This window comes from Budorcas taxicolor, chromosome 9 (assembly GCF_023091745.1).
Source record: "Budorcas taxicolor isolate Tak-1 chromosome 9, Takin1.1, whole genome shotgun sequence".
NCBI classification, from domain to species: domain Eukaryota; kingdom Metazoa; phylum Chordata; class Mammalia; order Artiodactyla; family Bovidae; genus Budorcas; species Budorcas taxicolor.
In genome coordinates this window covers 75,710,128-75,722,590 of record NC_068918.1, presented here as the reverse complement: position 1 = coordinate 75,722,590, position 12,463 = coordinate 75,710,128, and the positions used below count along the sequence as shown (strand labels likewise).

The 12,463-nt window shown below is 35.3% G+C and overlaps 1 protein-coding gene across 1 annotated transcript in view; it reads right to left on the bottom strand.

Moving 5' to 3' along the window:
* STXBP5 (syntaxin binding protein 5) overlaps positions 1–12,463 on the bottom strand; it is a 164,775-nt gene that overhangs the window by 150,540 nt on the left and 1,772 nt on the right. The window lies entirely within an intron of this gene.

Here is a 12,463-nt window from a genome sequence, read left to right as displayed (position 1 = left end):
ACTATTTCTACAGTAAAACAAAATGCTAAAATTAACCACGAAAGATACACAGGTCAACATTTAAAACTCTCTTAACACAATTTTTAGTAATTTACAGTAAATGTCCAATGTGTTTGACTGCTTTTCTTGTGAGTGACACATTAACTCAAAGTGATTGCAGCTTCTAGACTAAAGTATAATTACAGCATAGTGCTTGTGCTCAGTCACATCTGACTCTGTGACCCCATGGACTGTAGTCTGCCAGGCTCCGCTAACCATGGAATATTCCAAGCAAGAATACTGAAGTGGGTTACCATTTCCTACTTCCGGGGATCTTCCTGACCCCAGGGATTTAACCCATGTCTCGCATCTCCTACATTGACAGGGGGATTCTTTTCCACTAGTGCCACCTGGGAAGCCCCAATTATAGCATTAACTGGTTGAAATAGGTCTCGAGCTACATCGTCCACTATTGTTTTGAATGAGAATTTATTATTTTTGAACAGAGTGGTTGAAAAATATCCACTTATTATTTACTGCTTTGGAGTTAGGACTATTTCTAAAGGGGTCAAAATAAATTATATTTACTATCACAGGCAGTTCTTTAGAATGGCTTTTGATACATAAATATACTTTCAAATGAACCACTTGTTCAGTCATCTGTGAAATACAGTCATAAATAATCGTGGTCTGGGTTAAAGAAACAAGAAGGAACATACATTTTCACGTATCAAGTAACAGTCTTTTATCCCAGCATTCATTCTCAGATGCTTAATGGTTAAGTTCTTAAGTATGTATGACCAAGTGAATTTTAGAATAAAAACAAAACACATTATGAAAAATAGAGTACAAAGACTACAAATATGGAAAATCTGTTTCAATACTTTTTGCCCCTTTCAAAAGACAAAATATATATATATTAATATATATATATTATACACACACACACACAAAAGGAAAGCAATTTGGCAGAAAGTACTGCAATAGTTGATGCCACTAGATTTAGTCACGTTTGGCAGAGTACTGCTGTGAAAAAGCCGAGGTAACTGCTATTACTACAAAAGATTATGTACTTTCAAGAAAGGGTAGGATTAATCACTCTTCAACAGACAACCTCACCAGGAAAAGCTTCAAAAGTTCTAGACAGCCCTTACTGAAAGGGAAATACAACAAAAAGTGTTATAAAAACATTCCTAATTAAAAAAATAAACATTATTCAATAGTAACTATGTATAATGTCTAAGTCTACATTATTTTGCAAACAGCATCATGTGCTTAGCAAATTCTTATTTCCCAATGAAGACTGTATTGAAGTCAAAAGCATTAGCTAATTTTTTTTCTTTGTATTCATGCCCAGATTAAGGGAATGGTAATCTAGATCAATGCTCGTTTTTACATCATAGCACCAGTAAAAATACATAGTATGTTCAGTATTCATCATTTCATTTGTCTTTATATAATAACCTTTAGACACCAGTTGGAAAAGTGAAACTAAGTAGAAATTAGCTTTATTTACTGAATAAAGTTTGTAGTTACTGCTAGTAAAAAGTTATATAGACAGCGAACAATGATAAAAATTTTTCAAAGTAGATATAATTTTTCAATTTAAGTACCATGTATATTCATTCCAAGAAAAATTTACCTCTAAGAGCTTTATGGGTTTTTGTTGTTGTTAATATATTTTTTCAGGTTTTCTTCCACAAATGAAAATGATTTATTTTTCATCAAAATTTGCAGACATCTAAGAAATCAAGCATCACGACAAACAAAGCTAGTGGACGTGATGGAATTCCAGTTGAGCTATTTCAAATCCTGAAAGATGATGCTGTGAAAATGCTGCACTCAATATGTCAGCAAATTTGGAAAACTCAGCAGTGGCCACAGGACTGGAAAAGGTCAGTTTTCATTCCAATCCCAAAGAAAGGCAATGTCAAAGAATGCTCAAACTACCACACAATTGCACTCATCTCACACGCTAGTAAAGTAATGATCAAAATTCTCCAAGCCAGGCTTCAGCAATACGTGAACCATGAAATTCCAGATGCTCAAACTGGTTTTAGAAAAGGCAGAGGTACCAGAGATCAAATTGCCAACATCCGATGTATCCGCAAAAAAGCAAGAGAATTCCAGAAAAATATCTATTTCTGCTTTATTGACTATGCCAAAACCTTTGACTGTGTGGATCACAATAAACTATGGAAAATTCTGAAAGAGATGGGAATACCAGACCACCTGACCTGCCTCTTGAGAAATCTGTATGCAGGTCAGGAAGCAACAGTTAAAACTGGACATGGAACAACAGACTGGTTCCAAATAGGAAAAGGAGTATGTCAAGGCTGTATATTGTCACCCTGCTTATTTAACTTCTATGCAGAGTACATCATGAGAAACGCTGGACTGGAAGAAACACAAGCTGGAATCAAGACTGCCGGGAGAAATATCAATAACCTCAGATATGCAGATGACACCACCCTTATGGCAGAAAGTGAAGAGGAACTCAAAAGCCTCTTGATGAAAGTGAAAGAGGAGAGTGAAAAAGTTGGCTTAAAGCTCAACATTCAGAAAACGAAGATCATGGCATCCTGTCCCATCACTTCATGGGAAATAGATGGGGAAACAGTGGAAACAGTGTCAGATTTTATTTTTGGGGGCTCCAAAATTACTGCAGATGGTGACTGCAGCCATGAAATTAATAGACGCTTACTTCTTGGAAGAAAAGTTATGACCAATCTAGACAGCATATTCAAAAGCAGAGACATTACTTTGCCGACTAAGGTCCGTCTAGTCAAGGCTATGGTTTTTCCTGTGGTCATATACGGATGTGAGAGTTGGACTGTGAAGAAAGCTGAGTGCTGAAGAATTGATGCTTTTGAACTGTGGTGTTGGAGAAGACTCTTGAGAGTCCCTTGGACTGCAAGGAGATCCAACCAGTCCATTCTGAAGGAGATCAGCCCTGGGATTTCTTTGGAAGGAATGATGCCAACCCTGAAACTACAGTACTTTGGCCACCTCATGGGAAGAGTTGACTCATTGGAAAAGACTCTGATGCTGGGAGGGATTGGGGGCAGGAGGAGAAGGGGACGACAGAGGATGAGATGGCTGGATGGCATCACGGACTCGATGGACATGAGTCTGAGTGAACTCCGGGAGATGGTGATGGACAGGGAGGCCTGGCGTGCTGCGATTGATGGGGTCGCAAAGAGTCGGACACGACTGAGTGACTGAACTGAACTGAAGAAATCACAAACTTTAACAAAATGTTTACATTCATTTCTATTTTTAGAAGTATCTAAATGCTCCTACTTATCTCAATATAACAGTAATGAAAATATTAAGAAAAAACTACAAATATCAATCAATATATTTTAAATTAAAATTAGGAAGAAAAGGTCTCAAACAAGCTGAATACTTCAATAATAGAACTGATGACTGAACTGTCCCCAAAGGATGCTTGATAAGTCATCTTCATTATCATAGTAATTATAATTCACCAGAAAAATAATGCATCTTTCACAGGGTCAAAAAAAACTTATGAAAATAAATTAACTTGGTATATAATGGTACCATGTATCATTGGTTCTTCACAGTATTTCTCTATTTATGACTAAAAGATTAAGTTTAAATTGAGTGTCCAAATGTAATTTATGAGACTTAACTATAAAAATCTCTGTAGTCATTCCTTCCTGAACATTCCTCCGTAATTTAAAAGCAAGGAAGCTGAATAAACTGGAGTGGGTTTATTCCCTTCTCCAGAGGATCCTCCCAACCCAGGGACTGAACTTGGATCTCCTGCATTGCAGACAGATTCTTTACTGTCTGAGCCACCCAGGAATCCCAATAATTCCTTCCTGAGCATTCCTCCCTAATTTAAGAGCAAGGAAGCCTAATAAACTAGAGCAAGGGTTGGCAAACTTCAGCTTGCGGGCTGAATCTAGCCTGATTTTATAAATAAAGTTATATAGTGAAGTATCTACATTTTTTCCTGCAAATATTGTCTATGCTGCTTTTGTGCTACACTAGCAGAGTTGAGTTGCTGGGTCAGAGATGATAAAGCCAAAATGTTTACTACCTAGCACTTTACCAAAAAAAATTGCTGACTCCTGAATTAAAGATTTAGATCTTCATTACTTCATTTGCATGTACACATACACTCATCTTTTATATGATCTTTAGTAGAGACCATACTAAGCTAATCATTTAAGAATCTGCATGTTCCTTCTGTTTTGATTTTATAATTGTATACTGACCTCTGTCCAAATTTCTGAACTTTTCATAAGGCAGAGGATATTGGTTGACTCTAATTTGCACTGCTTTGGACTCTACTGCATCTTCTCATAACATTTCTGACAGTTAATAAATTCCTAAAGGCCTATTTTTAGATACTTAATGACTATATCATATTACATATAAAAGGATGGTAATATAGAAATTTAGATTTTCAATGGTGAAGTAAGTAAAAGATGGCTACATGAGAAGTAGGGATGAAATTAAAACCAAAAATACATCACAAAAACAAAAGCACTCAGCTTTAAAGAATTATGTAATGGGGGAAAAAAAAAAGATTCTAGACTTAAGGAATCGTTAAACACATGGCTCACTGTGGAGCACTAGTAGTAAGGAGTCACTGTGTCAATGATTCTTTCCCCTAACCCTCCTTCCACTCACGCACTCTCCCCGACCAAAAAACAAAAGTAACACATTGAATGGAGCGATTAACAAAATTCAAAATTTCTTTAAAATGAATGCAAAAGAGTGAGAGATTAAAGCAACTGGGATCACCAAATCCAGAAGTAGATGACTACTCTTTAAATTCTTCAAAAATGTTAAAAGTTGTAATAATGATATATGGAAGATAACTAACTTGTCTTTCCTCTTTGATGTTACAAATAAAAATCAGAAATGGGTTCAAATTAAAAGTACAAGACATTATATGGAAGCCTGAACATTTTCACAGTAAGAAGTCTGAGTATTTAAATCTGAAGGTACTATTTTCTTCTTAGAGTGACTTATCTCACAAGTGATTAAGGCAAGGGAGATATATCAAGTACCTTTTGGTAGTCTTTTGACGATGATAGTTTTATGAACTCTGTTTATTTAATAGAAATCAAGTCAGCTACTCTGTTCTACTTCCTCCAAAGTTTTATACTACTATATTATGTTTAACAAAAGGTACTCAAATATTAAAGGTATGCTTAGTTGCTCAGTCGTGTCTCACTCTTTGGGACCCCATGGACTATAGCCCACCAGGCTCCTTTGTCTATGGGGATTCTCCAGGCCAAGAATACTGACTGGAGTGGATTGCCATGCCCTCCTCCAGAGGATCTTCCCAACCCAGGGGTAGAACCCAGGTCTCCCGCACTGCAGGTGGATTCTGTACCATCTGAGCCACAGGGAAGCCCAGGAATACTAGAGTGGAGTGAGCCAATCCCTTCTCCAGGGGACCTTCCTGACCCAGTAATCAAACCAGGGTTTCCTGCATTGTAGGTGGATTCTTTACTAGCTGAGTTACCAGGGAAGCCCCAAATTTAAAAGATAGTATACAGGCAAAGGTCCTTTTCTCTGTTATCATTTTGCTATATCCTTAAACAGACATCTGTTTAGTTCAAACCAAAGACATTTCATTGATCCACAATCTTAAAATACCTTCCAATGATGATAATGCCAAATCAGGACAGGATATTCTCATTTAAACATTACAAATCAATGCTGACACTCTGATTATTAATTTCCTTCTTGTAAATAAGGTGTCACTCCCAGTGCATGAAGTTAAAGTCAAAGAAAGACAACCAAAGCTTATCTTTTTTTTTAAAGTATAATCACCACTATAGTTCACTTATTTACATGTACATTGCTAGTTATTACTATTCCAAGTACTATACAATTACCAGATTTGCTATTCAAATTACATGCTAGCAAGTCAATGAAATTAGTCTCTATTAAATTTCTTATATAAAATTTAATTAAATCATATAATTAGGAACCCAGCATTATTTTTAAGTAATCTCATTTTAATTTTACAACCTGACCACTAACACTCAAGAAAGGAAAGCAAACTTTGTTAACAATATTAAAAATTCCCTAACTTTCCTATGTCATATTGAGGACTTACTGATTATACAAGGAAAAGCAACAATTCACCATCTTATTCAATGTGAGCTGTTGTTTCAACAATTAAAAAAAATGTTATTGCTTGCTCCCTTTTGTAAACAAAAGATTACAACTCTGTATCTGCTGACTTATGAATGCAGTCAATGGGTACAAAGTAAAGGAACCCACAATGGAAGTGAGTCCAACACTTCACCCTCTGTGACAGGTACTCAGAACAACCAATCAGAAGATACCCTAGACAGAGGTGGTCCACAGCATTCCCAAATCCTCTGCAGAAATTCAAGATCATAGAGCTGGAAGGACTCTTAGAAATCACCAATCCCTATTTTCTAGTTTTACAGAGAAGGAAACTAGAAGCCTAGAGATTTTAGTTGGTTTATCCAAAATTAGCCTGAAGACCAGAGCATAAACTTTTAATAAGGTAAGTCCTCCAACATTCCTTTACCTTTCTCCACCAGAATGGCAAAGTCAGGTTATAATTTTAAAAACAAATTATACTAAAAAAAAAAAAAAAAGGAAAACAAAGAGAATACCTAACAGGAAAAAAAAAAAAAAAATGCCTATCTTACTTAAAGCCTAAAGTGCTTACCAACCACAAATTTGATTCACCAGTAACTAACATATCCCTTTTCAGTTCCATTCACATTCTATCATACTTTTTTCCCCCTCCACAAGAAATTCATTGTAAAATAACTGCTTTCAGGCAGACAGCTTTTCTGGTAGTTTCTAAAGTCAATGTGTCTTTTTTCCTGCTGCCATAATCCATGCTGAGAATCACAACCTATAGCTGACACAGTACTCATTCTTCCTTTTATACAAAGTCCTCTTTAATGAGTTAAGAGTTGAGGAATAAAAGTGTTTCAAAGTCCTTGTTTCTCCTCTACAGCTAGAATTTCAAATGACTAGAATTCCTCTATGAACAAAAAGGATGGTGAGGAAGAAGAGTAATAAAAATGTGGTTTTTAAAAAACAGTTTCTAGCTAAATGGTTTCACTTTTAACTACTTTGAACAAAAGTTTATTTCCAAATTTTTCCAATATTGTGATTATGTTCTGTAAAATAAATAAGCAGCAAGTCAAACACTGCAATGCTAACTTATTGTACAAAATCTTTAAGCAATCATTTATCAACCACTGTGTATAACAAATCTTCACATATTATCTTACCACATCTAAGTAACAATTTTGCAAACCTGTGGTTGAAAGAAACACAACCATTTTTAAAAAGACAAAATAGTACTTTAAGATCTTTTCTTCGAAGACTGTGTCAGCTATAAAAGTAAATGAAATTAAGGCCTTCCTACACAGTGCCTGGCACCGAGTTGCCTCTCAGCAAGTATTTCCTGAAATAAATGAAAGAAGTGAAAATTAAAACCACAGGAGAAACTCATATTTATAATAATATCATACTGAACAGTCACTGAAACAGTCACTGGTATGCTCTTAAAAACTATACATTTACATTATTGCATTTAATTCTGATTCTCACTTCATGAGCTAGGAGGGTTATTCCAACTTAACTGGTGGAAGACCTAAGACAGAGTGTAGTGGCTCTCAACCAGGAGCATCTGGAAGTGTAAGGGCATCTGGAAGCATGAGGGCATCTGGTCGCACACTGACAGCAGAGGTAACCTAGCATTTAGTAAGCAGGAACCATGGATACCAAACAGACTACAACATCCTGGACAAACCCACACAATTACCAGCCCCAAATGCTAGCACTACTGAGAGACACTGACCGAGAATAAACGGACAAAGCCAAACAGCTAACAGTGACTTCACACTAGCTCAATAACAAAATCCAAGAAATCACTGGGGACCAACCCAAAGGCAATCAAATATAAAACTGTATCCACTTCTTAAGCTAAAATAGGTCTAGGCTACCTTCTCAAAATGGCAAGAGGAATAAACTAAAAAAGATGACATAATTCCAAACTCAATACTACTCTGCCACCTTCTTTATCAAGTTTTCCTTTTCTGTCTTGTAATTGCTTCGGGGCAGTATTTGAACTTTATCTGCAGCTGCTCCCTCTAAGATCTGATACAAAGAAATCCTCAAGTCCTTCTCCAGTTCCCATTCTACTTCCCCTGCTTTGGATCCACTTTACTACCCATACGGATTAATAGTGACATACAAAGGTTGCCTTGGTTCTATTTTTTTCATCCATGACACACTGCCCTGCTAATCATCCGAAAGGTCACAGTCTACCTGACAGCATCTCTCTCACACAGCTACAATGATTCCTTACTGAGTAACAGCCAGGTAACTCAGGTTGACACTAAAGTTTTCCCACCAATTGGTTCCTTATTTCTCCCAACTCAATTAGGATCACAATTTCAACCAGTCTCTTTAGTATCCTTCCAAACTACCATAACTCTCTTTTCTCTACTTTTGACCTGTTAGCCTAGAATAATTTTCCGACTTCTTTTCTACCATTCTGAATCCTCATCTACTAATGTGCAGAAATGTCAGCAAATGCAATAAATTCAACTGTAGTTTCACTTTGTGTTATGCCAGTAGCTGCTGCTGCAGCTAAAATGCTTCAGCCGTGTCTTTGCAACCCTATGGACCATAGCCCACCAGGCTCCTCCGTCCATGGGATTCTCCAGGCAAGGATACTGGAATGGGTTGCCATGTCCTCCTCCAAGGGATATTTCCCACCTAGGGAATGAACCTGCATCTCTTATGTCTTCTACATTGGCAGGGATGTTCTTTCACTAGCACCACCTGGGAAGTAGACCCCTAAATAATTCTAATTTCAACTATGTGTAGTTTTAATCCTTGAAAGTAAGGAACATTTTCACTTCTTTCCCCCATTCAGGACAATATATAACTACTTAGAATCAAAAAGTTGCTTCTTGAAGAAATCATCTAATACAGCACCTTCATTTTAAAAGTAAGGAAAAAAACCTAACTCAAGGACACATAATTCTTTAGTGGCAAGACATGAACAAGAGGTAAGGGCACAATTCATAATCAAATGTTAACACGTAGTAAGTGCTTATTAAATGAACTCCAATGTACAGAAAGCCTTTTGTAACTCTGCATTCAATAACCTTACACTGAAATTTGAAAGACAGGTCTACACCTTATCAAAGCAGAGACTGCCGACCATGTTTTCCGCAAGTCAGGAAAACAAAAATGAGGTCCTTTGATAAGTTTGATACTTAAAAAACTCATGAGTTTTTACAAAACTTCAGTAAATTTTCCATTTTTTGGCACAGTCCTTGAAATATTCATATGTAAAATGACCTCATTGTGTTTAGGAAAAAATACCTTAAAAATAAGATCAGGGTAGACCATGGTTACAACAGACTATGATGCAATTCAAAATTATACTAGTAAACCAGGAGTCTAGATAAGGACAACAGCAGCACTCCTAGCAATGCCTTCATTCTTCAGTTAGAACCATTTTTCTCCCTTTTCTGTGTTCCATTTGGGGACAGATGATTATTTTATCCCAACAGTTCTGATGCCTAGATTACTTGGAAGAATCAAACTGCACCCTCTTCTACATGGCAAGAGGAGAATTAAGATAATTAAATCATTACTATGATTTGGCATATAAAATTATGCTCTCCTGCTTCCTATCAGTAAGTTCACTCCAACTTCATATTCACTCTCCAGAAGCCAAGAAGGCTGAACATAAAGCATGTTTATATAATTAGATTAGTCATTCGCTATACATTAATGCTGCAAATACATTCAATTTATCTTGCATCATTATTGGTTAGATACTATTTAAGGATTCAGATTTCCACAGTTCTTATCTACAAACATTAGATATCAGATATAAATTCCATATTTTATTCCTAATCTCAAAACAGAACTTAATATAGTCCTTCAACATTTAGGAAGATATTCTATCAGTTAAATTAGATATCCAATTCAAATTCTAACAGCCCAATCCCACTTTTAAAAATCTCCTACTCTGCTCCACAGTTAAATGAAAGCAAAGACTTTGATTTACAAGTATATTTCTGTCCTAAAGACATCTTTTAGAACAAATGTATTATAGGCTATAAGAGTCTAATATGAGAAAAAAACAAAAGACTAAAAGAAACTGAATAAAATAGTGAAGAACATAGCTAGGGCAAAAGAACAGACTTAGAATAAGTCTGCACATTAAATCAATATGGAGCTTGGAAATAAACTATAGCTGCCCAGTTTTCAAAACAAATGGAGAAATGAACAAATTTTAAACCACATATGGTAGAAATTATATAAGAATAAAAAGATCTTAGTCACTTTCTACAAATATAAGCCATAATAAAGCTCATGAGCTTATCTTCTACCTAAACTTGACAGGAGGAATGACTAGGTGGTATTACTGGTAGGCAAACCAATTTATCACTCTGGAATGTTCATATAAATCTCATAAAAGGGAAAGCAGAAATATATTTGATAAATTCCTTCCTTAATTTCATTCTAAATATAGTAAGAAAAGTTCTAAAAAGAATTAAGTGTAAATGTAAATTATAGGTTTCCTTTTCATATAGTATTTAACTATTTAACATGTACAAAAGCAAAAGACTGACATAAGTGATGAGTTTGTACACCTGATCCCTGCTGTCATTTGGCAATTAACATCAGGCCTAACACTTTAACCTCTCCCCTTGCGTATTAATAATATGCTAATTACTCAAATGCATTAGGGGTAAAAAGTCTTGTTTAAGAAAAATATTTGGTTTTATAAAGTCAGCCTTGCTTGCAGTACTTACTATATTAAGTTATAAAAGAAGCAGACTGGCTGTTAAAAACAGTTACGTACATTAAAAAATTGAGACCACATTGGGTCTCAACTGGGAAAACAGTAAAAATTAAACCCACTGAAAAGAAAACCAAAATAATCTAAAAATAACTAATTTAGTTCCACACTTTTCCCCCTTTGACTCCAGGCGATACTCTCTTTGTGAACAAAAAAAATTGGCTTTTCATTCTGAACAGTCCATCTAGATCAACAACGCACTGCTTTTGCCACTACACAGAGCTGTGCTGGACAACTAGTACCCACACTGCCAAAATTTAAATCCCATCTTCACAAGACTAAAACAGGAACCCTCCACTAGAAAGGTATTGATCACTGGATATAGGAATATCTAAACAAATGAAGTAAAAAATATTTCAGAATCAACTAGATATTTGGGCAAGAACCATTTAGACATACTGTCTTAGAAACTCACAAACTGAGATCTAGCCTGGTCAGATATTACCATTTTACTAGGTATGAGAGTACTATTGATATTTACTATGAATGATAGTCTTCACTTAGTAACACAATTCAATGAAAACTTTTATAAGCATTTTGAACATAGCACATTAATCACAAAGGAAACGAGGCATATCCTGATACCATATATAGCCCTACTTTGAAATGAAGACTTTGAAAGGTAAGGAAATGCAAAATACATGTTAAATCAAACGCAAGCTTCCCACCCCCTCCCTCTTCTCAGGAGGCAGATAAATCTAAAATGTGGAGAGCACAGTTCCTTGTGTCTCTGTTTATTATCTGGTGTTTTTTTGCTATTTATTACCAACACATTACCTCACTAATATATAGGAAGCAGATACCCTATTGATGGTGAACAAAGCATTTTCTTTTTAAAATCTTAAGCTTAAGTTTAAAAATAAGGGCAATGTAGGTAAATGTCACAGTAAAAGTAAACACAATTTTACTTCAAGTTTTAATAGTTTGAGAGGAATTGTTAAATATTCTCCATTGTTCAGAATGAAAAAATGATCTCGAAGAATGAGTAGATATTTGGAAAAACATGCTATGATAAAATTATAGTTCATGCATAACTAGGAAAAATGTCTCTATACTTCAGAGTACAGTTAACCTCACAGTATTTACATATACATCACAAATGTAGATCATGATGGGGAAACATCAAGATAGTATACTTCTCTATTTGCATTATACTAAGAAAATGCTCTAAAACTTCTAGAAAACAGCAACACTTCGTAACTTATAAAATTTACATTTGTTTTCTAATTTTTTTAGATGATCAGGTCAGAAACAAATTCAAATTCAATCTCTAATTCAATAGAATAATAAATAGGTCATAACTGGAACATCTACTATGAACAATATTTTTAAAAAGCAAATAAAATGTGCCTCGTGCAATTGTCTTTAAGCTTCATCCTCAACGTAGTCTGTTCAATAGACCACTACTATAAGCAGATATACTTCCCCTTAGAAACTTCTACCTCCTTGCAAAGACAGTAATTATTATTACAAACCTTTAGAACTCTTTTACATGTTTTTAGCTATGTATAAATTGAGAGTCAAGACACAACAAGGCAACACACAACCTGAACGTATGTATAATCAAGGGGAAAAACAATCACAGGATTTCACATTAATACCTGATCA